This window comes from Macaca fascicularis, chromosome 9 (assembly GCF_037993035.2).
Source record: "Macaca fascicularis isolate 582-1 chromosome 9, T2T-MFA8v1.1".
NCBI classification, from domain to species: Eukaryota; Metazoa; Chordata; class Mammalia; order Primates; family Cercopithecidae; genus Macaca; species Macaca fascicularis.
The window spans coordinates 101,191,601-101,219,562 of NC_088383.1; the positions used below are offsets into that span (position 1 = coordinate 101,191,601).

General features: G+C 44.4%; 1 long non-coding RNA gene across 3 annotated transcripts; it reads left to right on the top strand.

Annotated features, from left to right (window-relative positions):
- LOC107130865 (uncharacterized) lies at nt 1-27,956 on the top strand. 3 transcript variants are annotated; one of them, XR_010578035.2, is made up of 4 exons: nt 1-60; nt 6,033-6,108; nt 15,077-15,185; nt 27,826-27,956. It is a non-coding gene; the product is annotated as an uncharacterized lncRNA (long non-coding RNA). The 3 variants fall into 3 exon arrangements; XR_010578037.2 differs by lacking the exons at nt 1-60; nt 6,033-6,108 and adding an exon at nt 11,330-11,468; XR_010578036.2 differs by lacking the exons at nt 1-60; nt 6,033-6,108 and adding an exon at nt 11,720-11,780.
- Nucleotides 27,957-27,962: the final 6 nt, after the last annotated feature.

A 27,962-nucleotide genomic window follows, 5' to 3' on the forward strand; every position in this document is an offset into this window, starting at 1 on the left:
GCTGTACTGGCGGCTGCGAAGAGAAGACGGAGCCACCATTTTGATCATGCCTAGTCCCAGGTTAGCGATTTTTTCCTATGGGCGAAATTGCTGGCGTTCACCTGTGCAAGATTCTAGCTTGTTTGTTTTATGTCTGCAGCTCGATTTTACTGGCTGCTCTTTGTTAGAAAAGAAAATGATTTGGGGGCTGCTTTTCATAAAAGGAAAACCTTACCGAGGACTTCTGTACCCTCACTATCTGCCTAAGTAATTTCTTTTTAACTCCTATATCACTCTGACTGACCGTATGACCAGGGTATTGGCACCTCTCCTGAGTCAGGAAAACCCTGAACATGGGGCAGACAGCATACAATTCGGCCAACTGAGCTGAGTTCTTTCCACTTTTTTCGGCGTGGCAACCTTCCAAACAAGGATGCGGTCCATTTGCGTTAGAACTGCCATCCATACAAGAGCTACATCCAGATAGTTCTTTTTTGGTCAATCAACAGCTGTTATTAGGGTACCACCCAAGTGACAAGAGGACCTAAAGGGTCTTCAGGTGGTCTTAAGGTCAGCCCTAGGGAAAAAGAGGCTTCCTGCTTGTGAATACCTTTTTGCACATCCCTGGTAACAGGTTCCTGTAGAAACCATTTCCATTTTATTATGGCACACTTCTGGGCACCGTCTTCCCCATTAAAGCATTTTGCCAGTGTCACCCAATACATCATGGATATTTTAGGTTTCAGTACTGCTTGATGTCCTTCAGTCGGAGGAGTAGTCTGAAGTGGTAGTAGTCTGACTACTCCTGTGATGGAAGGACATAAAATATTAGGGCCCAATAACTAGCTAGTCTTTATGGAAATGTTTTTGTCCAAAACCCAGCAGTCATTACTGGCTGATGCTCATGGGCTTTTGCCGTAAACTTCGGTCTATATTCCACCCACGGCTGTTGTACAGATAATTTGTCCGTACCATCACGTCTGCTTCTACTCTATACTGCTTGAAAATAACAACATGTGTGGGCTCTGTGGGCTCATGCAATCTTATTGGTTCTCATTTGGATATCCAAGCAGTATGGGCACAGTGGTAGGTTTCCATGCCTTGTTTTACAATACTAGGTGGGGGAAGTGTTCTCCAGTCAGATATAATATCCATTCCCATTAAAAGTTCAGGTAAATGAGAGACAACTATTTCCCATAAAGCCAGTTCAAACACTACTTTTCATTCAGACTTTCATCTTGATCAACCCTATATTCCTACGTCCTCCCAATTTAACTCTAGCCCTGATTAGGACTTTACCAGTAGGTTTCAGAATCACAGTGCATGAGGGCTTACATGTCAAGGAGCCCCAGAAATGCCACCCCCTGACCATTTTACCCATCACGTGCATATGGCCTTGGGGCTGTAGCAGGGGTCAGGCCAAGGGACCCAGATACTTTCTGTTTTTGTTTTTGTTTTTTGTTTTTTGTTTTTTTTTTAGACGGAGCCTCGCTCTGTCGCCCAGGCTGGAATGTAATGGCACAATCTCAGCTCACTACAACCTCTGCCTCTGGGTTCAAGTGATTCTCCTGCCTCAGCCTCCCGAGTAGCTGGAACTACAGGTGCCTGCCACCATGCCCAACTAATTTTTTTTTTTTTTTTTTTTTTTTTTGAGATGGAGTTTTGCTTTTGTTGCCCAGGCTGGAGTGTAATGGCACAATCTTGGCTCACTGCAACCTCCACCTGCTGGGTTCAAGCAATTGTCCTGCCGCAGCCTCCCTGGGATTACAGCCGCATGTGCCACCACGCCCGGCTAATTTTGTATTTTTAGTAGAGACGGGATTTCTCCATGTTGGTCTGGATGGTCTCAAACTCCTGACTTCAGGTGATCTGCCCGCCTCGGACTCCCGAAGTGCTGGGATTACAGGCATGAGCCACCGTGCCCGGCCCTAATTTTTGTGTTTTTTTAGTAGAGATATTGTTTTACCATGTTGGCCAGACTGCTCTCGAACTCCTGACCTTAAGTGATCCACCTGCCTTGGCCTCCCAAAGTGCTGGGATTACGAGAGTGAGCCACCACGCCTGGCCATGGACCCATATACTTTTGTTAGTTCTTATCTTGGTTAGACCTGGGACCATCACTCCAGGTTATTAAAGTTCAGGTTTATAATTGTTATCTTTGCCTTGAGGCTTTCCAAATTCTTCCAGACTATGGTGGATAAAGCAGATTTGTTTTGGGCCCTTGTTGGGAGAACCAGTAGGGGTCCTAGCCATTCATCCAGCTTCTGAGAGTGCTGCATTAAGACCTGTTTTGTTTTGTTTTGTTTTTTTGAGACAGTTTTGCTGTGTTGCCCAGGCTGAAGTGCCATGGCTTGATCTCCGCTCACTGCAACCCCTGCCTCCCAGGTTCAAGCAAGTCTTCTGCCTCAGCCTCCCGAGTAGCTGGGATTAAAGGCACCTGCCACTATGCCTGGCTAATTTTGTATCTTTAGTAGAGATGGGGTTTCACTATGTTGGTCGGGCTGGTCTTGAACTCCTGACCTCAGGTGATCCACCCCCCCTTGGCCTCCCAAAGTGCTGGGATTACAGAAGTGAACCACTGCACCCAGCTTCCCTTATTTTATTTGAGCTATTATATGTAACTAGAAATTGTATATTTTGCTATGTGTTTCTTTGCATTTCCTTGTGTATTTAGTAAATTTGAGTCATCATTTCTAAATTCCATTGATAACTTTTACCTCTCTGTGCATGGCAGCACAGGCCTATAGTCCCAGTTACTTGGGAGGATGAGGTAAGAGGACTGCTTGAGCCTTGGAGTTCGAGACCAGCCTGGGCAACACAGTGAGAGCCCATCTCAAAAAAAAAAAAAAAAGATAAACAATTTTACCTCTAGTAACTGATTACAACAAAGCTGCCATTTCATGCTATGAGAGACTCCATGGTTATCCAGAATGAAAGCTCTTTTTTTTTTGAGATGGAGTCTTGCTCATCGCCCAGGCTGGAGTGCAGTGGCACAATCTCAGCTCACTGCAAGCTCTGCCTCCCGGGTTCACGCCATTCTCCTGCCTCAGCCTCCCAAGTAGCTGGGACTACAGGCGCCTGCCACCACGCCCGGCTAATTTTTTGTATTTTTAGCAGAGACGGGGTTTCACCGTGTTAGCCAGGATGGTCTCGATCTCCTGACCTCATGATCCGCCCGCCTCGGCCTCCCAAAGTGCTGGGATTACAGGCGTGAGCCACCGCACCCAGCCAAAGGTCTTTCATTCCCTGTCCTCTCATCCTTTCTCTTGCCAAGCCACATTTCGGGAGTCAGCATTGTTCTAATGGATGCCATTTGTCTTGACACTATCTGAAGTTAGCCAGACTTCAAGGTTTGAGAGCACAGTCTCCCAGTCTGCAAAGTTTGCCCAAGCCTCTGATACCACCTGCAAGGAGGTAGGGTCCCACAAGTATAGTGGGCATGGTTTTAGGACTTCCCTCACCTCTGACCCAAATGCAAGTTCAGGAAGTTTCCAAAACAACCTTCGGGTTCAAAAATTCACTAAAAAGAATCACAGAACTCTTTGAAAGGTGTTATACTCACAGTTACAGTTTATTTCAGGGAAAGCATAGAGATCAAAATTAGCCACAGAAAAAGATACACAGAGCAGAGTCTGAGAGGGTTCCAAATGTGAAGCCTCTGGGGTCCTCAGAATGCATTACCCTGCTGATTTGGATGTGTGAGACAACACATATAGAATACTGCCAATCAGGGACACTAACCTGAGCTTCAGCGTCCAGAGTTTTTATTGGGGCTTCATTACATAGGGTATGAATGATAGACTTATTGTCCATGTGGTTGAACTCAGTGTCCAGCCCCTACCCCACTCTCTGGAGGTCAGGCTGATATCACCTGGCCTAAGGGACCTACCATGAGTCACCCTATTAGCATAAACTATCAAATGGTTGTTCAGCCACATACTTAATATATTTATATATATCCAACAGAAAGCCATATATATGTCCCCCAAAAACCTGAACAAGAATGTTTATGGCAGCACTATAACATCTGAAAACTGAGAACTACCCAACTGCCCAGTCATAGTAAAATGAATAAACAAATTAACAAATTGTGTTACAGTCACACAATGAGCATTTAGAATAATAAACAGTATGGGTGGATCTCACAAAAATATTGAGCAAAGGGCCGGGCACGGTGGTTCACACCTGTAATTCCAGCACTTTGGGAGGCTGAGGTGGGCAGATCATGAGGTCAGGAGTTTGAGATCAGCCTGGCCAACATGGCGAAACCCTGTCTCTACTAAAAATACAAAAATCAGCCAGGCATGGTGGTGGGCCTCTACAATCCCAGCTACTCAGGAGGCTAAGGCAGGAGAATTGCTTGAACCTGGGAGGTGGAGGTTGCAGTGAGCCAAGATCGTGCCATTGCACTCCAGCCTGGGCAACAAGAACAAGACTCTGTCTAAAAAAAAAAAAAAAAAAAAAAATTAAAGGAAGCAGACACAAAGGATTCAATACTGTATGAATCCATGTATGTAAAGTTCAAAAACAAGCAAAATGAATCTATGCTGTCAAAATACAGAAGAGGGGTTATCACTGCAGAGAAAGTGACTAGAAAAGGGATGTGGGATCTTGGGGTGCTGTAATATCTGTCTTGACCTGTATACTAGATAAATAGATGAGTTCAATTTGTGAACAGTCACCAAGCTGTGGGCTGATGATTTGTGCACTTTTATGTATATAAAGCATCTTTAAAAATCATGTAGGGGCATCTGGGTTCTCCCCCTGAGGTGCCAGTGATGGGTCCAGTACCTGGAAGTCCCTATCCCATGCTGAAGGAGAGGTACACCAAGCACAGTGGATTATTCACTTCAAAAAGAGTAGAAAAGGTGCTTTCTCAACCATAGCTGCAAACTCTACATTGAAAGATACTGAGACTGACATAGCAGCTCATGGAAGAGGGGAATCTATGCAAATGAAACTGGGCAAAACTCTAAATGAAAAAAAGATGATGAGCCAGGTGCGGTGGCTCAAGCCTGTAATCCCAGCACTTTGGGAGGCCGAGGCAGGCGGATCATGAGGTCAGGAGATCGAGACCATCCTGGCTAACACGGTGAAACCCCATCTCTACTAAAAAATACAAAAAAAACTAGCCAGGCGAGGTGGCGGGCGCCTGTAGTCCCAGCTACTTGGGAGGCTGAGGCAGGAGAATGGCGTGAACCCGGGAGGCAGAGCTTGCAGTGAGCTGAGATCCGGTCACTGCACTCCAGCCTGGGTGACAGAGCAAGACTCCATCTCAAAAAAAAAAAAAGAAAAAAAGATGATGAAAGCTATCTTCCCCTCAGTGTCATAGATGGTAATAATGAACCTTATTGTGTCTTACACAACAGAACATACTTGTACACTATCATAATGCCAGCTAAGTTGTGGCATCATTTTGAGACCAATCACTTAAGAGTTTAAAGAAAAAATGAAATATTTTAAGTATAGATATTGTGGGCTCTTTAAAAGCCAAATATTTTTATAGCTTTTCTCGAACTCTCGACCTCAGGTGATCTGCCCACCTCGGCCTCCCAAAGTGCTGGAATTACAGGTGTGAGCCACCACACCTAGCCTGTTATCTTTTCAAACTAAAAAAGGCCATTGAAGCATCCTAGAGGTTTTAATTTCTAATAAGGTAAATATTGATAACTGTAACCCATATCAATAAAAAATCCTCTTTGTGGTCCTCAATATATTTTCTTTAAGAATAAAGAGTTCTTGAGACCAAAGCATGAGAAAGCCACATAGATTATCCTCAGCCTTGTTACTAGGCTTAGTTCTTCCTATGACCTCATAAGGAACCGCTGCTTTGGAATTCCAAGTACATATATAAGTCCCTGGCTTGGCTGAGGTTACTGGTTCTTCTTATTCTTTTTTCTTTTATTTTTCTAAATTTTTAAGTTCTTTTTTACTCAGCATTTCCTTTTCAGTTTGTTGCTTTTGCTTACTTTGATTTTTGTCCAGCGTTGTGCTTTAATTCCATTATAGAGCTCCGTTGTTCAGGTGAACTATGCATGTGATTTTCTTTTCAGGTGATTTGGACCAAGCTTCTCACCAGCTTTTCCCAAATTTAAGCCGACCTGGGACACCTTGACTCCAAGCCCACCAGTAAGTCCCACATGCCGCAGGGCCTCTCAGCCATCTCTGCTGAGAAGGGACCCTTACTGGCAGCTAGGATCCTTGAGACCATCGTCAAGGACAACCTGGCTAAGGTGGGGTTGGTCCAGGACATCCTGACTGGGAAAGCAGCAGCTGTGAAGTTCATTGATGAGACTCAGCAGATCTCCTCCAGCCTCTAGACACCATCCACAAAGTAGGAATCATTAAGGCTCGGATCACCCCAATATAGTGAAGGATTTGCTGTGATTGATAGTGAGGAATCTCTGTCTCATCACCAAGCATGCTAGCAAGAAGTTTGTGAATACCTACTCAGAGCAGGAAAGAGGCCTGAAGCAAATTCCACCAAAAGTGTCTGCTGTGCAAGCTGTCACCAGAAGTGTATTGTCCATGTTAACATGAACATCAGAGGTTGGGTTCAGGAATAAATTCACCTTTCACAGCAAGCTGGGTACCTTTTGTGGTAGTCCCCTTAGGCTGCCCTGGAATTCTTCTAGAGCCACAGATATGAGCTGGTGGATGCATGGAGTCTGGGAGTTATCCTGTATATACTGGGAAGCGGATCCTTATTTTTTGATGGACAGAACCTCAAGGAGCTATGAGAGCAGGTACTGAGCAGGATGTATTCCATTCCCTCCTCCATGTCCCTGGAGAGTGAAAACTTGCTGAGGAAATTTCTCATTGTCAATTGCAGCAAGAGAGGCCCTTCAGAGCACAGTGTGAGGGATCCATGGATGAATGTGGGTCATGAAGGTGAGGAACTTAAGCGCTGTATGCAGCCACTCTCCCACTGGGAGGACCCCCTGCAAACTAAGTTCATGGTATCCACGGGTTACAGACAGGAAGAGATCCAGGACTTGCTGAGGACTATGAGGACGCGTGGTCACCTGCCTGCTCCTGGGTTCTCTTTCATCCCAGGAGGTACAGCTCAGGGTCTCTGCCAGCCCAGAGCAGCGGTGGTTTCAGCAACCTGCCTTTCCCATCTTTCACGGCCTAAGAAGACTCAGAGGAGCCACCCAGAGCCTGAACAGGATCAGGAGACAGCGCGGAAGGGCAGCAACACAGAAACGGGCCAGCCAGCTCCCTACTAGCCTGGAGGGGACGAACCCCGCCCCTGCTGTGAACAGCGACCTCTCCACCAACACCAAAAAGAGCAGGAATTCCTCACTCGGGGCGAAAGCCAGTTTGGCCGGACCTCCACCCAGAACGACAACGGCAGCCCCACAGCGCTGGGGCCTGAGGCCTCCTGGGCTCTTGCTTCTCACCTCTACCTCGTCTCCCCGGCCACCAGCCCGGGAATCCCAGTTGGTCTCCTTGCAGCCCAACCAGGCTTCGGTGCTACACCCCATGGTGAGCAGCTGGGAGGTGCCTACCCGGCACAGCTCCCTCAGAGTGTCCCTGCGGCCTCCTTTCTACCCGCTTCATCAGCGGAGTGGGCAGAGCCCCGGGTGGGACCAGGTATGCGCGGCCGGGCAGCCCAACAGGTGCCGGCCCCAGAAATGGGGCCCAACAGGGTGACTCCAGCCTCTCCCTTTGGCAAAGGCGGCGGCCAGCAGGGGGCCGCCGGGAGCTTCTTCAGCAAGTTCAAGTTCACAGGCTGGACTCAGCTGCCGGTTTGCCCGAAGGAACCTGAAGGCAAAGACGGGGGAGGACACGATTCACAATGAGAAAGTAGTCACTTTTTGGTACAGAAAAAAGAAAAAAAAATTTTAAAAACCTAACCCCCAAAACAACAAAAATTACCCTGGCCCTCTCCCAAATATTAAATAGAGCTCAGTAGGTGCTCACAATAAGAACCCATCCTTCGCCTGCAGTATTTAAACGATTGTCGGTGGAAGTTCAGTCGTGCTCCTTTTTCGACAGCCGCTGGGTAACGGATCAAAACCCTTAACGTCCGCGGCTGGGGCGCGAGCTCGGGGCGCCGAGGGGCTCCGGGCCCGAGCGTCCACCGCTCATCTCCTGGGCTCCGGAGGTTTTCGCGGCGGGGGCTCAGCCCCAGATCCCGGGACTCAGGCGGAGCTGGGCCGAGCTGCGGGAGCCGTGGAAGCCCCAGGAGAGACTTTTGCACGACGAAAAAACCATATGCGAATTGCCCGGGAAGAGCTTAGACTCTGTGGCCAAACTGCAAGCGGCCGTTGCTAAAATGGGAAGCATTTGCAGGAAAAAGCAAACGGTTTCATCCAGGTGGATTCGACGACAAACTAAGGGAAGGCAAAAATGATCTCGGGAGTCGACATGGAGACAGATAAGGCCCAGAGCTCTGACCAGACACTTAGTACTTCATCACTAGTCCCTGGCTGCTGCTGTGTGGATAACAGCAGCTCATGTAAGCCAACCTCACAAAACCAGGGGCCGTCCACCTCCTTCATGCCGGCATGAGGAGGCTTCAGACGCCGAGTCCGAAGTGGCCAAGCGCAACTTCCAGGAGTAAGAGGGGCATTTCATAATGACTAGGGGTCAATTCTCCAGAAAGACATAGCAGTCTTTAACATGTGGGGACCTAGCAACAGAGCCTCAAAATATGGAATCCATCAAAGGAGAGAATTGCAAGAAAAAACAGATCCACTGTTATAGTTGGATACCTCAACACCTATCTAATAGTAATTGATGGACTCAGGACATAGCTGAGCTGAAGGGCATCATCAATCAGCTGAACCTGTTGACATGTATAGACTGCTTCATCCAACAAGTGCAAGTATACACTCTTCTCAAACTCAGATGAAATATTCTCCAAGACAGACTATGTTCTGGGGCATAAAACACACTTCTAACACATTTGAAAGAGTAAAAATCTTACAAAGTATATTCACATCACAATGGAATTAAACTAGAAATCAGTAACAGAAAGACAGCTGGAAAGCCACCAATTATTTGGTCATTAGACAACATACTCTGAAATAACACATGGGCCAAAGAAGTCTCAAGAGAAATGTTAAAAAAAATTTGAACTAAATGAAAATGAAAATATGACTCATCAAAATTTGTGGGTGGCAGCAAACCCACATTTGGTCATTAGACAACATACTTCCAAATAACACATGAGTCAAGTCTTAAGATAAATTTAAAAAAATTTTTTGAACTAAATGAAAATGAAAATGTGGCTTATCAAAATTTATGGGATGCAGCAAAAGCAGTGCTAGAGGAAAATTTATAGTACTGAATGAATATATTAGAAAAGAAGAAAGATGTAAAATAAAAAATCTAAGCTTACACCTTAGGAAACTAGAGAAAGAAGAATTACATAAACCTAAAACAAACAGAAGAAAAAAACAGATAAAAAATGGATGACATTAAAAAGAGGAAAATTATGGAGAAAATCAAAACATAAAAGCTGAAACCAAAAGCTAAATCTTTGAAGCAATAAATAAAATTGGTAAACTTCTGAACTGGCTAGCCAAGAAAAAGAGAAAACACAAATTACTAAGAAATAAAAAAGAGTTTATCTCTACTAACCCACAGACATTAAAAGTCTAATAAAGGTTCTATGATAGCCATGTAAGAAGAAAAAAGTCGGCCAGGCGTGGTGGCTCACGCCTGTAATCCCAGCACTTTGGGAGGCCAAGGTGGGCAGATCACCTGAGGTCAGGAGTTCAAGACCAGCCTGGCCAATATGGTGAAAGCCTGTCTCTACTAAAAATAAAAAATTAGCTGGGTGTGGTGACTGTTGCCTGTAATCTCAGCTACTGGGGAGGCTGAGGCACAAGAATGGCTTGAACCCAGGAGGCGGAGGTTACAGTGAGCCAAGATAGCGCCACTGCATGCCAGCCTGGGCAATAGAGCTAGACTCCATCTCAAAAAAAAAAAAAAAAAAAAAAGAGGCTGGGCGTGATGGCTCATGCCTGTAATCCCAGCACTTTGGGAGGCCAAGACGGGTGGATCACGAGGTCGGGAGATGGAGACCATCCTGACCAACATGGTGAAACTCCGTCTCTACTAAAAATACAAAAATCAGCTGGCCATGGTGGCATGCACCTGTAGTCCTAGCTACTCTGGAGGCTGAGGCAGGAGAATCGCTTGAACCTGGGAGGTGGAGGTTGCAGTGAGCCAAGATTGAGCCACTGCATTCCAGTCTGGTGACAGAGGGAGACTCCGTCTCAAAAAAAAAAAAAGATTTATGCCCACAAATTTGGTAACTTAGATGAAATGGACCAATTCCTTGAGAGAGATAATCTACCAAAACTCACCAATAGATAAAGGTAATTTTAATAGACCTATATCTACTTTTAAAATTGAATCAATAATCTTCCAAAAAAGAAAGCATCAAGCCCAAGTCTTTTCACTGGCGAATTCTAAGAACTAATACCACTTCTCTACAATCTCTTCCAGAAAATAGAAGCGGAGGGAATATTTCCTTATTTCTATGAAACCAGCATTATTCTAATACAGAAACAGAAGATATTACAGGAGGAGAAAACTACAGACCAATATATCTACCATGTACAAAATGTATCTTTTTTGTATCTTTTGTATTGGAGATACAAAAATTCTCGACAACATATTACCACATGAAATCTGCTATGGTTTGAATGTTACTGTCCAAAATTCATGTGGAAATGTCCAATGCAAGAGTATTAAGAGGTGGGGGTTTTGCAGCCTTCAGTGTTGTTCCGTTCTGCCCCTTTGGCCATGTAAGGACACCGTGTTCTTCCCCTCTGAAGGATGAGGAGATGCCATCCTAGAAGCTGAGAGTAGCGCTCACCAGAAAACTGAACCTACCAGTGCCTTAATCTTGTACTACCTAGCTCCAGAGCTGTGAACACATTTCTGTTCTTTTAAATTACCCAGTCTCAAGTATTTTGTTATAGCAGCACATATGAACTTAAACAGAATTCAACAATGTAAAAAAAGAATTACATGTTATGACCAAGTGAGATTTATCCCAGGTATGCAAGGCTGGTTTGACAGGAAAACCAGTCACTTTAATCCATTACATCAATAGACTAAAAAAGAAAAATCATATCAATGCAGAAAAAGCATTTCGCTCAATAGATGCAGGAAAAGTATTTCACAAAATCAATCATCCATTCACCATAAAAACTCGCAGCAAACTGATTAAGAGGGGAACATCCTCAACTTGATCAAGAATATTTGCAAAAAACCTACAACCAACATCATAATTAATGGTGAGAAACTATATGCTTTCTCCCTTGGATCAGGAACAAGAATGTTTCCTCTCACTACTCCTATTCAACATTGCACAGGAGGTTCTAGTTAATACAATATGATGAGAAAAGAAAAGGCATCCAGATTGGGAAGGAGGAAATAAAACTGTCTTTGTTCACAGATGACATAATTATTTATATAAAGAAATCCCAAAGAACCAACAAAAAGTGATTATAAGAAGGTTGCAGGTAGGTTAATATACAAAAGTCAATTGCTCTCCTATAAATTTGGAATAAATAATTGGAAGTTAAAAAAATTCTGGTGAGGTATACATAACATAAAATTTATAATTTTAATCATTTTTAAGTGTATTAATATAATTCAGTGGTATTTCATTAAGTACATTCACAATGTTTGGTAACTATCACCACTATTTCCAGAAATTCATCATTCCAGACAGAAACTCTGTACTTACTGAACACTAACTTCTCATTCTCCTTCCTCCAAGTCCCTGCTGACTTCTATTCTACTTTCTGTCTCCATGAATATGCCTATTCTAGGTATCTTATATGAGTGGAATCATATAGTATTTGTCCTTTTGTGTCTTATTTCATTTCGCACAATGTTTTCAGGATTCATCCATGTTTTGGCATGTATCAGAACTTCGTTTCTTTTTATAGCTGAATAATATTCCATTGTTTCCATTCTGGTTATTTCCACATTTTGTTGATTGGTTTATCCATTGAAGGTCATTTGGGTTGTATTCACCTCTTGGCCATTATCAATAATGCCACTATGAACATTGTCGTACAAGGATCTGTTTGAGTCCCTGCTTTCAGTTCTTTTAGGAATAGACCTAAGAGTGGATTGGCTGGATAATATGGTGATGCTATGTTTAATTTTATGAGAAATGGCCAAATTGTTTTCCAGAGTAGCTGCAACATTTTATATTCCCAATAACAATGCATAGGGTTCCAATTTTTCCACATTATAGTGAATATTTGTTATTTTTGTTTGTTTATTTTTGAGACAAGGTCTTTCTCTGTTGCCCAGGCTGGAGTGCAGTGGCACGATCTTGGCTCACCGCAACCTCCGCCTCCTGGGTTCAAGTGATTCTCCTGCCTCCGCCTCCTGAGTAGCTGGGATTACAGGCGCCCACCACCACACCCAGCTAATTTTTGTATTTTTAGTAGAGATGGGGTTTTGCCATGTTGGCCAGGCTGGTCTCGAACTCCTGATCTCAAGTGATCTACCCACCTCAGCCTCCCAAAGTGCTGGGATTACAGGTGTGAGCCACTGTGCCCGGCATGGTGTTCTTTATATATTCTGGATTTTAATCCTTTATCAGATATATGGCTTGCAAGTATTTTCTCCCATTCTGTGAGTTGTCTGTTCACTGTCTTGATAGTGTCCTATGATGAACTAAAGGTTTTTATTTATTTTTATTAATTTATTTTTTAGACAGAGTTTTCACTGTTATTGCCCAGGCTGGAGTGCAATGGCGTGATCTCAGCTCACTGCAACCTCTGTCTCCTGGGTTCAAGCGATTCTCCTGCGTCAGCCTCCCGAGGAGCTGGGATTACAGGCATGCACCCCCATGCCCAGCTAATTTTGTATGTTTAGTAGAGATGGTGTTTCTCCATGTTGGTCAGGCTGGTCTTGAACTCCCGACCTCAGGTGATCCACCCGCCTCAGCCTCCCAAAGTGTTGGGATTACAGGCCTGAGCCACCACGCCTGGCCTGGAATTAAAGGTTTTTATTTGAAGTCCAATTTATTTTTTCTTTTGTTGCCTGAACTCTTAATGTTATATCCAAGCTCTCATTGCCAAATTAATGTCATAAAGATTTTCCCTTTTGTTTTCTTTTAAGGGTTTTATACTTTTAGCTATTAAGTTTAGGTCTTTGGTCCATTCTGAGTTAATTTTTGTATATGGTATAAGGTAAAGGTCCAGCTTCGTTCTTGGTATTTGGATACCCATCAACATTTGTTGAAAAGATTGTATGTCCCAAACTGAATGGTCTTCGCACCCTTGTCAAAAAGTAATTGATCATATATAGAAAGGTTTCTTTCTGGGATCTCAATTCTGTTCCATTCTCCATTTATTTATATATCTGTCCTTATTTCCTTTGTGACTTCTTCTTTGACCTGTTGGTTGTTTCAGCGTGTGTTATTGTACATATTTGTTAGCTTTTCAGTTTTCCTTCTTTGATTTTTTTTTTGTTTTCGAGACGGAGTCTCGCTGTGTCGCCCAGGCTGGAGTGCAGTGGCATGATCTCAGCTCACTACAACCTCTGCCTCCTGGGTTCAAGTGATTCTCCTGCCTCAGCCTCCCAAATAGCTGGGATTATAGGCGCCCACCACCACGCCCAGCTAATTTTTGTATTTTTAGTAGAGATAGGGTTTCACCATGTTGGCCAGGCTGGTCTCGGACTCTTGACCTCAGGTGATCCATCCGCCTTGGCCTCCCAAAGTCCTGGGATTACAGGCGTGAACCAACGTGCCCGACCTCTTTCTGTTATTGATTTCTAGTTTCATTTCATTGTGATTGGAAAACATGATATGATATAATACAATATGATAAAATATTTTTATTTTATTTTATAAAAAGAAATGGGGTCTCATTATGTTGCCCTGGTTAGCCTCAAACTCCTGAGCTCAACCTCCCTTGGCCTCCCAAAGTGCTGGGATTACAGATGTGAGCCACCCCACCTGGCCCAATCTTTTAAAATTTATTAAAATTTGTTTTGTGGCCTAATATATGGTCTCTCTTGGAGAATGTCCATTTGCATTGAGAAGAGTGTGTATTCTGCTCTTGTTAAGTACATGTGCTGTATACATCTGTTGGGTCTCACTAGCATATAGGGTTTTTCAAGTCTTCTCTTTCCTAATTACTCTTCTGTCTGATTGTTCTATTCATTATTGAATGTGGGTTATTGAAGTCTCTAACCATTATTGTAGAACTCTCTTTATTGTATTGGAGAACTCCTTTTTTTTTTTTGGGATGGAGTCTTGCTCTGTTGCCCAGGCTGGAGTGCAGTGGCCGGATCTCAGCTCACTGCAAGCTCCACCTCCCGGGTTCACGCCATTCTCCTGCCTCAGCCTCCTGAGTAGCTGGGACTACAGGCGCCCGCCACCTCGCCTGGCTAGTTTTTTTGTATTTTTTTAGTAGAGACGGGGTTTCACCATGTTAGCCAGGATGGTCTCGATCTCCTGACCTCGTGATCCGCCCGTCTCGGCCTCCCAAAGTGCTGGGATTACAGGCTTGAGCCACTGCGCCCAGCCAGAGAAGTCCCTTTAATGTATTCCTCCAGGCCAGGCGTGGTGGCTCACGCCTGTAATCCCAGCACTTTGGGAGGCCGAGACGGGTGGATCGCCTGAGGTGGGGAGTTGCAGACCAGCCTGACCAACAGGGAGAAACCCCGTCTCTACTAAAAATACATAAGTAGCCAGGCGTGGTTGAGCATGCCTGTAATCCCAGCTATCGGGAGGCTGAGGCAGGAGAATCACTTGAACCCAGGAGGCAGAGGTTGCAGTGAGCTGAGATCACTCCATTGCACTCCAGCCTGGGCAACAAGAGAGAAACTCCATCTCAAAAAAAAAAAAATATATATATATATATATATATATATATATATATTTATATATATATATTTATATATATATATTCCTCCATTATTGTATTTCTGTCTTTGATTCTGTCAGCTTTTGCTTCATATATTTTGGAGTTATTAGATGTGTGTATGTTTACAATTGTCACATGTTCTTAAAAAATTAGTTTTATCAAAATGTAATATCCTTTGTTATCTCTCATAACCTTTTTTTGACTTATAATGTTTGTTTGTTTGTTTGTTTTAGAGACAGCATCTCACAGTGTTGCCCAGACTGGAGAGCAGTGCACTGCAACCTCGAACTCCTGGGCTTAAGTGATCTTCTGCCTCAGCCTCCGGCGTAGCTGGGACTACAGGTACGTGCCACCATGCTTGGCAATAATCTATTTTATCTGATAATAATATAGCCACCTCATCTCTATTTTGGTTACTATTTGCATGAAGTATCTTTTCCATTATTTTGCTCTCAACTTCCTTGTGTCTTTGTATCCAAAGTGAGTCTATTATAGACAACATATGGTTGGATTATACAGATTATACCAAATGTATAAAAGATACACATGAGGAAAGCTACAAAACTGTGATGACGAAGTCAAGAAGATCTAAATATTAATAAACGAAGAGATATTTCATATTGATGGACAGGATGACTCATACTGTTAAGATGTCATTTCTTCCCAACTTGATCTATAGGCTCAATGCAATCCCAATCAAAATCCAAACAAGTGAGCTCAGGAGTTCGAGACCAGCCTGGGCAACATGGTGGGACCCTGTCTTAAAAAAAAAAAATTGTTTTTTTTAATTAGCCAGGCTGGTGGTGCACACCTGTAGTCCCAGCTACTCAGGAGGCTGAGGTGGAAGGACGGCTTAAGCCCAGGAGTTTGATTGCACCACTGCACTCCAGCCTGGGCAACATAGTGAGATGCCATCTCTAAAACAAGCAGAAGAAAAAACATTACTGCAAAATTGGTGACATTGAAAAGAGGAAAATTAACCAGGTGTGGTGGTTCACGCCTGTAATCCCAGCACTTTGAGAGGCTGAGATGGGCAGGAGTTTGAGACCAGTCTGGCCAACATGGTGAACCCTCGTCTCTACTAAAAATACAAAAATTAGCTGGGCATGGTGGTGGGCACCTGTAATCCCAGCTACTTGCAAAGGTGAGGCAGGAGAATTGCTTGAACTCTGGAGGCAGAGGTTGCAGTGAGCCGAGATTGCGCCATTGCACTCCAGCCTGGATGACAAGAGTAAAACTCTGTCTCAAAAAAAAAAAAAAAGTAAAATTATAGAAAAAAAAAAAAAACGGCACAAAGAGTGAGCTGTAAAGTAAACTATGAAGTCTATTTAACAATAATATATCAATACTGATTTATCAATTGTAACAAATGTGCCACACTAATGCGAGATATTAATAATAGGGGATATTGCCAGGTGCCTCACGCCTGTAATCCCAGCACTTTGGGAGGCCGAGGCAGGCTGATCACTTGAGGGCAGGAGTTCGAGACCAGCCTGGCCAATACAGTGAAACCCCATCTCTACTAAAAATACAAAAATTAGCCAGGCATGGTGGCGGGCACCTGTAATCCTAGCACTTTGGGAGACTGAGACAGGAGAATCACTTGAACCTGGGAGGTGGAGGTCGCAGTGAGCCAAGATAGCTCCACTGCACTCCAGCCTGGCTCACCTGGCAAGACCCAGTCTCAAAAAAAAAAAAAAGCTGGGGGTGGGTATTCTGAAACTCTCTGTACACATTCTGTTCAATTTTTCTGTAAACCTAAAACTATACTCCTCCCCCATAAAATGTATTAATTTATTTAAAAGTGAGGTTGACTTTTTAACACAAAATGGGAAAGGCTTTAGGCAGGAAAGCCACATGGTCAGATATAGGTCTTGAATAAAGTTGTCTGGAGGCAGTATGAAAAGCCATGGTGGGGTGGTAGAGTGAAGCAGAAGGCGAAAGCGTACAAAGCCTGGCATCAAAAAGTAATGCATGGTCCAAGTAGAAGAGGGTGACAGTCTCAGCTAGAATAATGAAGAAGGGAAATAGGAAGTGGGCTTGAGAAATACTTAGGGGGTCAAATAGGCAAGATGAGGTGATTGGTTTTATGTGTACCGTAAGAGAGGGAAAGGAAAGAATGACATCCAGTTTTCTACCATAGGTGCTGAGGTGGGTAAAATTCTACTTAGTTAAATCTCAAGTTCCCCTTTTGCGCTCTCGGATGGCACTCACTTCCATTCCTTTATCATCATAGATGGAAATATGTAATTGTGGGTTTTTTTGTTCATTTGTTTTGAGACAGGGTGTTGCTCTGTCACCCAGGCTGGAGTGCAGTGGCACCTTCGCAGCTTACTGTAGCCTCAACTTCCTGGCTTCTAGCAATCCTCCCATGTCAGCCTCCCAAATAGCTGGGGCTACAGGCACGAGCACCACACCCAGGTAATTTTTTATTTTTTGTAGGAACAGGATCTCACTATGTCGCCCAGGCTGGTCTCAAACTCCCAGGCTCAAGCAATCCTCTCACCTTGGCCTCCCAAAGTGCAGGCCTGAACCACCATGCTGGGCCGGGCTTATTTGTTTGGTGGCAGTCTGCTTCTCTAGAGTGAAAAGGCAGTGGGGTGGAACCATGTGTGGTCTTGCTCATCCTTCTATCCCAGCCCTAGCACAGTGAGTGGCACAGAGTAGGCACTTGATAAATAGTTGTCAACAAATATAGACTGTGTCAATTATACCTCAATACATTGGGGAAAAAGAAATTAAAAATGGACTGAGAAAAGGAACATACAGAAAGAAAAGACACTTTAAGAAGTTCCTTTTTGGAGCCAGGCGCAGTGGCTCACGCCTGTAATCCCAGCACTTTGAGAGGCTGAGGCTGGCAGATCATGAGGTCAGGAGTTCAAGACCAGCCTGACTAACATGGTGAAACCCCGTCTCTACTAAAAATACAAAAATTAGCTGGGCATGGTGGCGTGCTCCTGTAATCCCAGCTACTCGGGAGGCTGAGGCATGAGAATCGCTTGAACCCAGGAGGCAGAGTTTGCAGTGAGCTGAGATTGAGCCACTGTACTCCAGCCTGGGTGACAGCGCGAAGACTCTGTCTCAGGAAAAAAAAAAAAAAGGAAGTTCCTATTTGGACATGGTGAGTTTGAAATGACTATGCAAAAGTCCAGGTGGAGATGGCCAGGAGGCAGCTGGAAATCAGTTTGAGATTCAGGGAGAGATTAGGTTTGGAGATAGAAAGTTGAGAGTTAAGGTCGGGCGCGGTGGCTCACGCCTGTAATTCCAGCACTTCAGGAGGCTGAGGTGGGTGATCACCTGAGGTCAGGAGTTTGAGACCAGGCTGACCAACATGGAGAAACCACATCTCTACTAAAAATACAAAATTAGCAGGCGTGGTGGTGCATGCCTATAATCCCACCTACTCGGGAGGCTGAGGCAGGAGAATAGCTTGAACCCTGGAGGCGGAGGTTGCGGGGTGAGCCAAGATTGTGTCATTGCACTCCAGCCTCGGCAACAAGAGCAAAACTCCATCTCAAAAAAAAAAAAAGAAAGTTGAGAGTTAACAGCATGTCATAAAATAAAAGCAGGAAAGAAGTGTGTAGGAGCAGACCCCAATGAAGTTCAACATTTAATGTCATTTACTTCCTCCCACTTCTTAGTCAATCACCTCTGCCTTATCCAAGTGCACTGTCACCTTCCCCTGCGCTGCTCACGGGGATGGCATATGACACAGCCCCAGGGGACACATTCCTATGTTGTGCTCCAGGGAGGGACTGCCTTTGCCTTCATGACCTTTTCCAAGGTGACATCATGTGCCTATAATATCTTTTCCCCATTTGCCAACTCAGTTTTCTCCAGTTCCTTAAACAGCCAGTGAATTCACGGAAATCCTCTTCCATTAAATCCTTTTGCAGCAGACCACAGAATAGCAACTATCCTGAATATTCTGACCTCTGAATAGCAAATTACCATTCTGCTGAATCAAAATGTGGAACTCTTACTCATTCCCAGTTCTTCTTCCAATTAGATGCCTTGTTGTTTACTCTTAAAATCAACTTAGGTCTCTTTCCTTTCTTTCCTATTTTTCCTTTCTTCCCACTTTTTCCTTTCTTCCTCCACTTCCCCTTCCCCTTCCCCTTCCCCCCCCCTTCCTTCCTTCCTTCCTTCCTTCCTTCCTTCCTTCCTCCCTCCCTCCCTCCCTCCCTCCCTCCCTCCCTTCCTTCCTTCCTTCCTTCCTTCCTTCCTTCCTTCCTTCCTTCCTTCCTTCCTTTTTTCTTTCCCTTCTCTTTTTCTTTCATCTTTCTTTCTCTTTTGAGATGAAGTTTCTCTCTGTCACCCAGGCTGGAGTGCAGTGGCACAATCTCAGCTCACTGCAACCTCCACCTCCCAGGTTCAAGCGATTCTCCTGCCTCAGCCTCCTGAGTAGCTGGGATTACAGACATGCACCACCACACCTGGCTAATTTTTGTATTTTTAGTAGAGATAGGGTTTTACCTTGTTGGCCAGGCTGGTCTGGAATGCCTGACCTCATAATCTGCCCTCCTCGGCCTCCCAAAGTGCTGGGATTATAGACGTGAGCCACCACGCCCGGCCCATTTATTTATTTTTGAAACCGGGTCTCACTCTGTCTCCCAGTGCTGTGGCAAGATCATGGCTCACTGCAGCCTTGACTTCCCAGACTCAGTCCTCCCATTTCAGCCTCTCAAGTAGCTGGGACAACAGACATGCACCACCATGCCTGGCTAATTTTTATATTTTTTGTACAGACAGGGCCTTGCTATGTTGCCCAGGCTGGTCTTGACCTTCTGGGCTCAAACCATCTGACTACCTCAGCCTTCCAAAGTGCTGGGATTACAGGTGTGAACCACCATGCCTTGCCCAAATTAGGCTTGTCTTGATGCGAACACCTTGTTGTCTGTTGCTATTTGGTTTATTGTTTCTGCGTCATTGTCTGTGTGTTCGGCCATAGCAGTGATCTACGTGTCCTGAGCTGGTGCTTACCCTGAAGAAATCATAGGCTGTGTCAGGCAAAGCCATGACGGTCTGGATTATCTAGCACAGTTCTGTTGAAAATATTCATTTGATATGTCAAGCTAGGCATTTTGTTTTCTTTTTCTTTGTTTTATATAGAGTCAGGGTCTCACTATGTTGCCCAGGCTGGTTTTGAACTCCTGGCTTCCCACCTTGGCCTCTCAAAGTGCTGGAATTATAAGTGTGAGCCACTGTGCCCAACCCAAACTGTGCATTTTGGCTCAGAAAATGTTGTTAGGGCAGGAACACTTGGCAGATTTCTTGGTATTTACAATTAGGCACTTAATACATGCTTTTCAGAAATAATAACAACAACAAAAAAGGAACTTGAGCTTCTCAAGTCTTAGCTTTGTCTAAAGCCCACAGGGTCTCTTTAGAAAGGATAATGTCTAAAATCAACATTATAAATATATTTATAGGAGACTAATTTGAGTATTAATAAAACTCCGATGTCCTGCAAAAATAAAAATAAATAAATATTTATGGTCTATATGTCAATATAGTAACTTCTCAGTGATGGTCAGTAAGGGATAAATTACTCCATTTATTAAGTGCCTAACTGTAAATACCAGGAAATCTGCCAAGTGTTCCTGCCCTAACAACATCGGAGAACAACAGGAAGCCTGATCAACAGTGGCTTTTCCCTTGATAGCAAGTGCAGGGATAGGCAGTCCCCTGTAGTCCCAGCTACTCGGGAGGCTCATCCGCATAGGAGCTGCCCATAGTCGCCGTCAAGGAGGGACCCGGGCTGCTCTCACCTGTCCATTCTGCCCTTGTTAGTTACACTGGCTTTTGTCCTCACACTTGTCATCTCATGGACAGTGGTGGCTGCTCCACTTCTAAGTTTCATGTCCCCAGGAAGATGGTAGTAAGAGGTCGGGGGTGGAGGGACAAGGGAAAAAGACATTTCTTGTACTGAGGTGTTGTCATTTTATTCAGGAAGGGAAACCCTCCTTAGTGATTCCACTTACATCTCATTGACCATCTCTCCCTACAAGGGAACAGAGAGATGGAGTTTGTAGCTTTTACAGCTTCTATGACAGAGCTAGACAAGTGAGATGGGAGAAATAATTGGGAGGTGCCAATCAAGTACTTCAGACTTAAGAAAAAAATCGAAACCACATTATTGCATCTGCATATTTCCTAAGATCCTGTGAGCAACACATCTTACACTAATTTACTTGTGCAGATGTTGATTTCTATCTACATAATTTACAGAATGATCTCATTTCAAAAATTTCCACTCCATAAAATATGAACAATATTACACTCCTTTCTCATTTTCAGTTTTGGTGTCAGTTTATATGGTCTATTTTATCAAAGTGAACTAGGAAAATGATTGAAAATATTTCTAGATGCTAATTCAGGTAACTGGGTGAATAAGAGATTTTTTTTTTTTTTTTTTTTTTTTTTGAGATGGAGTCTCGCTCGGTCACCCAGGCTGGAGTGTGGTGGCACAATCTTGGCTCACTGCAACCTCTGCCTCCCAGATTCAAGCGATTCTCCTGCCTCAGCCTCCTGAGTAGCTGGGATTACAGGCATGCACCACCACGCCTAGTTAATTTTTGTATTTTTAATAGAGACAGGGTTTCACAATGATGGCCAAGCTGGTTTCGAACTCCTGACCTCAAGTGATCTACCCACCTCGGCCTCCCAAAGTGCTAGGATTACAGGCGTGAGCCACCACGCCTGGCCAAATAAGAAATATTTTTAACCATGTGTCATTTTTTCTTTCTTTTTCTTTTTTTTTTTTTTTTAATGAGATGGGGTATTGCTCTGTTGTCCAGTCTGGAGTACAGAGGCACGATCATAGCTCACGGCAACCTCCAATTCCTGGGCTCAAGCAGTCTTCCTGCCTCAGCCTCTTGAGTTGCTGGTATTACAGGCATGAGCCACCACACCTAGCTGTCATTTTTATTTTACTTTATTATTTAATTTATTTAATTAATTAATTTATTTAGAAACAGGATCTCAGTCTGTCTGTTGCCCAGGCTGGAGTGCAGTGACATGATCATGGCTCACTTCAGGCTTCACCTCCTGGGCTCAAATGATCCTCCCACCTCAGCCTCCAGAGTAGCTGGGACTACAGGTAAGAGCCACTTTGCCTGGCTAATGTTTTTACTTTTACTTTTAGTAGAAATGAGGTCTGCCTATGTTGTCCAGGCTGGTCTTCAACTCCTGGGCTCAAGCGATCCTTCTGTTTCAGTCTCCCAAAGTGCTGGGATTTCAGGCATGAGCCACCATATCCATCCCTGGCTGTCATTTTTAAAGTTAGTTCCTGGTCTTTTCCTCTGTGGTGGCAAAAATTTCTTTGACTGGCAAGCAGCGGTACCAAAGGTAATGTTACCTACCTTCCCACGTTTGTCCCCACTTGGCACATTACATCAATTGGAGTCAGCCAGGTTCCATGGCTCATGCCTGTAATCCCAGCAATTTGGGAGGCCAGGATGGGAGGATGGCTTGAGGACAGGAGTTCAAAACCAGCCTGGGCAACATAGTGAGACCTTGCCTCTACAAAAAATAAAAAATTAGGCAAGGCGGTGAGTGCCTGTAGTCCCAGCTACTCGAGAAGCTGAGCCTGGAGGATCACTTGAGCCCAGGAGTTCCAGGCTGCAGTGAGCTATGATGGAACCACTGCACTCCATCCCGGGTGACAGAACAAGATCTTGTCTCTAAAAAAAAAAAATAATAATAAGGGCTGGGCACGGTGGCTCACGCCTGTAATCCCAGCACTTTGGGACACCGAGGCGGGTGGACTATGAGATCAGGAGTTCGAGACCAGCCTGGCCAACATAGTGAAAACCCATCTTTACTAAAAATACAAAAATTATCTGGGTGTGGTGGCACATCCCTGTAGTCCCAGCTCCTTGGGAGTCTGAGGCAGGAAAATTGCTTGAACCCGGGAGGAGGAGGTTGTAGTGAGCCGAGACCAAGCCATTGCACTCCAGCCTGGGTGACAGAATAAGACTCTGCCTCAAAAAAAAAAAAAAAAAAAAAAAAAAAAAATTTAAAAGAAGAAACCATAAATTGGAGTTGGTGTAGACATAAAGTCAGAGAATGGGTTTTGAGTGTGTGGAGCATTTTTCACTGAGAAGGGCTTTATCTCCATCTCGTGGACAACCTTATCTTTGCAATGTCAGCAGTGGTTCTCTGGCCTTAACCACATATGAGGATCACGAGGAGGACTTGCAAACAGTCCAATATCCAGTCCTCTCCACCCCACCCCCACCAACTCAGTTAGTATACATATATATAATCTGTAGCTGGGAGATAGGAGGCAGGAAAAAAAGATCTGTAGCCAACTTTCATATGCAATTAGGGCTAAAAACCAGTAAGTTAGAAGAAACTCTGAATCAGTTATGAATACTGGAACAATCATTCCTTCTATAAGACTGCCATAAAGTAAAAAGAGCAATATCTGTAGGTAAATTATATAATCTTCCCAAGGCCCTTTACAACTTGCAGAGAGGAAATCGAGGAGTTGCTAGCAATATGAGAAATCTAAATCCAAATCCAAATTGCTTCCTGTGCAACTCTCCCTATGATGAGGCAGAAATGTGCTGAGCAAAGAGACATGCAAATACACACACCATCAGACTTGTCCCTGGGCCAAACTGTCAAGTGGTTTCCTCCTGATTTTGGTATCGTATGTGTTTACTGGCTGCTTTCTTGCATATATCCTTGTTTAATTCTGGTTCTTCTCATGAATGCCAATAGTTGCCTGAGAGTACAGGGCCCTGGAGGGCCTCAGGTACCCACCCAGATCTTGCTTTTCCCTCTGTCTTTTCATTTATTAAAACTTACCTTGCCGGGATCTGATTCTTTCTCAGCTCATTATCTTTTTAAAAAGCTTCTCAAACTAATTCCTGCTGATGATGGGTGGGTCTTCATCATGATGCACGCATTACTGGAATACACTTTTTTGTTTTTAGGACGATGTCTCCCTCTGTCGCCCAGGCTGGAATGCAGTGGTGCAATCTCAGCTCACTGTAACCTTTTGCCTCCCGGTTCAAGTGATTCTCCTGCCTCAGCCTCCTGAGCAGCTGGGATCACAGGAGCTGGCCATCATGCCTGGCTAAATTTTTTTATTTTTAAAAGTAGAAATGGAGTTTCACCATGGTGGTCAGGCTGGTCTCGAACTCCTGACCTCAGGTGATCCGCTGCCTCGGCCTCCCAAAGTGCTGTGAGTACAGGCGTGAGCCACCAAGCCCGGCCTGGAGTAAAATTTAGTCATTAAAATAGGAGACCAAGTTCTGCTTTGGCAGTGGTTGACTGCATGGTGCCGAAACCACTCACTGAAAACAAACTAGAAAAGATGTACAATATATACCGCTAAGAGTGAAAAGACAAGCCAAAGAGTGATAATAATAAAAGTAACAGAAGAGCTCAGACCCAAAATATATAGGACTCCTACAAAAAGCACTAAGGATTGATGACACAATTAAAAAATGGCTGACAGGCCAGGCATGGTGCCTCACGCCTGTAATCCCAGTGTTTTGGGAGGCCAAGCAAGATCACTTGGGGCCAGGAGTTCAAAATTAGACTGGGCAACATAGCAAGAACCCTGTCTCTAAAAAAAATTTAAAAATCAGCTGGGCATGGTTGGATGCAGTGGCTCACGCCTGTAGTCCCAGTACTTTGGGGGGCTGAGGCAGGCGGATCATCTGAGGTCAGGAGTTCAAGGCCAGCCTGACCAACATGGTGAAATCCCATCTCTATTGAAAATACAAAAAGTTGACAAGGTGTTAACTTTTCTCATATTGCTAGCAACTCCTTGATTTCCTCTCTGCAAGTTGTAAAAGGGCCTTTGGAAGATTATATAATTTACCTACAGAGATTGCCTCAGGAGGCTGAGGCAGGAGAATGGCTTGAACCTGGGAGGCGGAGGTTGCAGTGAGCTGAGATTTTGCCACTGCACTCCAGCCTGCGCGGCAGAGCGAGACTTTGTCTCAAAGAAAAGAAAAGAGAACAGAAAAGAGGCCGGGCGCAGTGGCTTATGCCTGTGATCCCAGCACTTTGGGAGGCCAAGGTGAACGGATCACCTGAGGTCAGGAGTTCGAGACCAGCCTGACCAACATGGAGAAACCCCATCTCTACTAAAAATACAAAGCTCGCTGGGTGTGGTGGCACATGCCTGTAATCCCAGGTACTTGAGAGGCTGAGGCAGGAGAATCGCTTGAACCCGGGAGGCAGAGGTTGCAGTGAGCTGAGATCGCGCCATTGCACTCCAGCCTGGGCAATAAAAGCGAAACTCCATCTCAAAAAATAAAATAAAATAAAATCAGCTGGGCATGATGGCACACACCTGTCGTCCTAGCGACTTGGAAGGCTGAGGTGGGAGGATTGTTTTAGTCCAGGATTTTGAGGCTGCAGTAAGCTATGACTGCACCACTGCACTCTAGCCTGGGTGACAGAATGAGACCCTGTCTCAAAAAAAAAAAAAAAAAAAATAGGTGAAAGACTTTACAAAAGGCAACATTGAAAAGTCAATAAACATGAAAAGTTTCTTAAGCTCATTAGTATGCAAAGAAATGCTATTTAAGACCACAGTGTATATACCTACTACATCCATGAGAATGGCCAAAATTTAAAAGACTAACAGTTGGTCCAAGAGTTGTGGGTTGTTAAGCTGATTAATATTGTCTCCCTCTACAACCATGCTTGCCTCGAAAAAATAAAGAAAATAAAAAATAAAAATGCTGGCCGGGCGCGGTGGCTCATGCCTGTAATCCCAGCACTTTGGGAGGCCGAGATGGGTGGAACATGAGGTCAGGAGATCGAGACCATCCTGGCTAACACAGTGAAACCCCGTCTCTGCTGAAAATATAAAAAAGTAGCTGGGCGTGGTGGCGATTGCCTGTAGTCCCAGCTACTTGGGAGGCTGAGGCAGGAGAGTGGCGTGAACGCGGGAGGCGGAGCTTGCAGTAAGCTGAGATCGTGCCACTGCACTCCAGCCTGGGGGACAGAATGAGACTGTGTCTCAAAAAAAAAAATAAATAAATAAATAAATAACAATAAAAATACCAACAATACCAAACGATGGTAAACAGCTGAAACTCTCGTACCCTGCTGTGAGAGTGTAAATTGGCATAGTCACTTAGGAAAATTGTTTAGTGGTGTCTAATAAAGTTGAACATACACATATATCCTATGACCTTGCAATTTCACCTTTTGTTATGCCCATAGAAATAGATGCAGATGTGTACCAAAGACATGTTGTTGTCGTTGTTGTTGTTGTTGAGACAGAGTTTAGATTTCGTTGCCCAGTCTGGAGTGCAATGTTGTGATCTGGGCTCACCACAACCTCCGCTACCCGGGTTTAAGTGATTCTCCTGCCTCAGCATCCTGAGTAGCTGGGATTACAGGCATGTACCACCATGTCCGGCTAATTTTGCATTTTTAGTAGAGATGGGATTTCTCCATGTTGGTCAGGCTGGTTTCAAACTGCCGACCTCAGGTGATCTGCCGGCCTCAGCCTCCCAAAGTGCCTGGCATCAAAGACATGTTTTAAAATGTTTAAAAATAGGCCGGGCGCAGTGGCTCACACCTGTAATGCCAGCACTTTGGGAGGCTGAGGTGGCTGGATCACCTGAAGTTGGGAGTTCGAGACCAGCCTGGCAAACATGGTGAAACCCCCGTCTCTATTAAAAATACAAAAATTAGCTGGGCGTGGTGGCATGCACCAGTATTCCCTGCTACTCGGGAGGCTGAGGCAGGAGAATCATTTGAACCTCGGAGGCAGAGGTTGCAGTGAGCCGAGATGGCGCCACTGCACTCCAGCCTGGGTGACAAAGTGAGACTCCGTCTAAAATAAATAAATAAACATAAAATAAAATAAAATAAAATAAAATCCTTGAGATGTACCTGGAAGTGCTCCTCAAACTTTACTGTATGTATGACTCACCTGGAGATCTTGTTAAAAGGTAGATTTTATCCAGTAGTCTGGGGCAAGCTCCAGTTGATGCCCATACTGGTCCACCAAGCATGTTTTGACTATCAAGGGCCTACGGCACTTCCCAAACTATGTTCCACCAACAGTAATGTTTTGCAAATTGTTAACATTATTAAATTACTAAAATATAATAAAAATTTACTTTAAAAACATAATACTGGCTGGGCCCAGTGGCTCATGCCTATAATCCCCACACTTTGGGAGGTCGAGGCAGGAGGATCACTTGAACTCAGGAGTTTGAGACCAGCCTGGGCAACAAAGTGAGACCCCATCTCTACAAAAAATACAAAAATTAGCCGGATGTGGTGGTGCACGCCTGTAGTCCCAGCTACTGGAGAGACTGAGGTGGGAGGATGGCTTGAGCCTGGGAGGCAGAGATTGCAGGGGGCCAAGATCGCGTCACTGCACTCCAGCCTGGGCAACAGAGCCAGACTCTGTCTCAAACACACACACACACACACACACACACACACACACACACACACACACGCACACACACAAGATATATATATATAAAGTATTTTCAGGTTACTCTTATTTTGTAATAATTTGTTTTTAAAAGTCAGTGTGCCATATCTGACAATAATAACCTCGTAAACATAAAGCTCAGTAAACAGCTATGTGCCAGGTACTGTGACACTACCTAATTTAATCCCGAAGAATATGCCTGGAAGTGGCAGGAAAGGTCAGCCCATGATGAACATGAGCTGTCTGACGCTTCGCTGGAAAAGCAGCACTTAGCAATTGGCATCTCTGTGGTGGATTGTCTATTGATGGGGCCGGAAAACTTCTGTAAAACACTAGGTGGCAAATATTTAGGCTTTCTGGATGTCGAGACTCAGGAAATGCTACCCCAAAGCGAAAGCCTCAGAAGCAGCTCTCTCTGACCTCCTGCCCTTCTGTCTCTTCCCCGCTTTGTCCCCCAGAGCAACCCATAGAAACTAGAATCCTTCTTCTCCACGGTGGGTTATAAGGCCTAAAAATATTATTCTAACCTCTCCCCACCTTTCTGTCTAGAGATGGTCATAAAGAAATTCCCTGACCTATCTGGCTTGACTGTAGGTCATAAGACCCCCATTCCAGGATCCTGTTCTATACCTGAGAGGAAGAAATGCTACAACAGAGATGCCAAGAAGAACCTGAGCAAACGGGTC